Raw genomic sequence first — 3077 nt, forward strand, 5'->3', positions numbered from 1 at the left:
ATACAGCAAGTAAAATCAGTATTACTATGAATCAAGCACAAAAATACGATTAAACCAAATATACTTTAAAAAGTCAAATAAAAAAAGTATAAATTACCAATTTCATGGCCAAACGTTTTCTTCTGTTTTCTTTCAAATGTTCATCCAACCAATGAAATTATTATTTGGATATTCACAAGGTTTTGATCTACAATACAGCGTTGACACTTCTGATTGATCTGCAGCATCTCTATTGAGCATCTCTTTTGGAAGTAGGCACAATTTATTTGACCTTGCTAGCTAGCAAGCAGCTAATACACATTCGATGAGATGATGCATCGTTTCTTAACGCAAAGGGGGGATCTAAAAGTTAAAAAAAAATAAAGCTTAAATCAAATTCATTACTAAACATAAAAATATCAATATTTCGTTACAGAAACTCATGCTACCCTGAAAAACTAAGAGCGGCTACTTTAACAGGGAGTAGTTATTTAAATCACTATGTATCTTGTAAATGAGCAAGAGCTTTGGATATCTTTATGTAGAAAATCTATTATGTAATAGATAACAAGTAACATTGACAATTTCATGATTTCATTGAATTTAATGATATCCAAATAAAGTATACCACACTCTAAGGAAAACAGAAATATAATTTTGATGAGACTTGCTGCATCAAAATTATATTTCTTGATCCAAAGGAGCTTGACATTTGTTTGGTTTGGTTTTATAGGAATTCAATAGTAGTAAATGAGGAAGCCTATCCTTCCACTTTAAGTGAATAACCACTTATCACTGAGCAGTGATTTTTTTCTTTTCTAATGAGTTCGAAATGATTTATTTCGATGAGAATTCCAAGAATTTTCTGTCAAGGTATACAGTCATCGCTCTTGAGAGAAGTGAGTCAATGTTATAACTGAGTGATGATCAAACATTCATTTTTGGAACTCTGTTTCATAAACAAGACCAGTCGATTTTAAATGAGTAACTATGAAAAAGTAAACCGCAGCTCAGTTACTAAAAAAGACTAAATCGAATCATTGGTTCGGATATCAATCCTCTCAAACCTTGATGAAAATAATATAAAATACAAAACAAACAGAATTCATATTGATACCTTTTTGTCTTTGTGCAAACCAAAAAAATGTAGATCAGCATTTACTAGCCATCATCCTATCATGATTTACTTTGCTCTGGCTACCATACTTTCATTGAAAATTGAAAAAACTTTCATAAAAACCGCTCACAATATCTACGTTTTGCTTTTTAACATAAAAGTTATCTAATTCTTATGTACACCACTCAGATAAACACATGCGAAGCATACATTTATTTCATGAAAAAGTTGCTAAGGTTGTCAAATCATGACACACTGAGTATGAAATTCAGGGAGCGTTTGGGCCCACATCTTGACCACTAACTTGAATATCTAAAATAAATAGAAAACAAGATGTGCTTATAATCAAATCAAAATACAGGGCGACACTTAGTTAATACAGCAAGTAAAATCAAGTATTACTATGAATCAAGCACAAAAATACGATTAAACCAAATATACTTTAAAAAGTCAAATAAAAAAAGTATAAATTACCTATTTCATGGCCAAACGTTTTCTTCCGTTTTCTTTCAAATGTTCATCCAACCAATGAAATTATTATTTGGATATTCACAAGGTTTTGATCTACAATACAGCGTTGACACTTCTGATTGATCTGCAGCATCTCTATTGAGCATCTCTTTTGGAAGTAGGCACAAATTTGACCTTGCTAGCTAGCAAGCAGCTAATACACATTCGATGAGATGATGCATCGTTTCTTAACGCAAAGGGGGGATCTAAAAGTTAAAGAAAGAAAAGCTTAAATCAAATTCATTACTAAACATAAAAATATCAATATTTCGTTACAGAAACTCATGCTACCCTGAAAAACTAAGAGCGGCTACTTTAACAGGGAGTAGTTATTTAAATCACTATGTATCTTGTAAATGAGCAAGAGCTTTGGATATCTTTATGTAGAAAATCTATTATGTAATAGATAACAAGTAACATTGACAATTTCATGATTTCATTGAATTTAATGATATCCAAATAAAGTATACCACACTCTAAGGAAAACAGAAATATAATTTTGATGAGACTTGCTGCATCAAAATTATATTTCTTGATCCAAAGGAGCTTGACATTTGTTTGGTTTGGTTTTATAGGAATTCAATAGTAGTAAATGAGGAAGCCTATCCTTCCACTTTAAGTGAATAACCACTTATCACTGAGCAGTGATTTTTTTCTTTTCTAATGAGTTCGAAATGATTTATTTCGATGAGAATTCCAAGAATTTTCTGTCAAGGTATACAGTCATCGCTCTTGAGAGAAGTGAGTCAATGTTATAACTGAGTGATGATCAAACATTCATTTTTGGAACTCTGTTTCATAAACAAGACCAGTCGATTTTAAATGAGTAACTATGAAAAAGTAAACCGCAGCTCAGTTACTAAAAAAGACTAAATCGAATCATTGGTTCGGATATCAATCCTCTCAAACCTTGATGAAAATAATATAAAATACAAAACAAACAGAATTCATATTGATACCTTTTTGTCTTTGTGCAAACCAAAAAAATGTAGATCAGCATTTACTAGCCATCATCCTATCATGATTTACTTTGCTCTGGCTACCATACTTTCATTGAAAATTGAAAAAACTTTCATAAAAACCGCTCACAATATCTACGTTTTGCTTTTTAACATAAAAGTTATCTACTTCTTATGTACACCACTCAGATAAACACATGCGAAGCATACATTTATTTCATGAAAAAGTTGCTAAGGTTGTCAAATCATGACACACTGAGTATGAAATTCAGGGAGCGTTTGGGCCCACATCTTGACCACTAACTTGAATATCTAAAATAAATAGAAAACAGGTCAACAATGTGATCCAATTTTCTCTAAGTCAAAACATTCATTATACTCAAGACATTAATTTGAAGTGTCTAGTGCTTGGCAATAAACGCAGGCGATAAACGCCTGTACTTGTTCTTTACAATGCACACGTAGTAAAATCACTTGTGGTTAAATTATTTTTGTTGACAAAAAAATAGAAC

General features: G+C 31.4%; 1 long non-coding RNA gene across 1 annotated transcript; it reads right to left on the bottom strand.

Moving 5' to 3' along the window:
* Positions 1-1222: 1222 nt before the first annotated feature.
* Positions 1223-1709, bottom strand: LOC136805947 (uncharacterized). The gene is made up of 2 exons (XR_010846470.1): positions 1571-1709; positions 1223-1408 (listed from the first exon to the last, which is right to left on the bottom strand). It is a non-coding gene; the product is annotated as an uncharacterized lncRNA (long non-coding RNA).
* Positions 1710-3077: the final 1368 nt, after the last annotated feature.

Source organism: Clytia hemisphaerica, unplaced genomic scaffold, assembly GCF_902728285.1.
Source record: "Clytia hemisphaerica strain Z4C2 unplaced genomic scaffold, Clytia hemisphaerica genome assembly, whole genome shotgun sequence".
Taxonomy (NCBI): Eukaryota; Metazoa; Cnidaria; class Hydrozoa; order Leptothecata; family Clytiidae; genus Clytia; species Clytia hemisphaerica.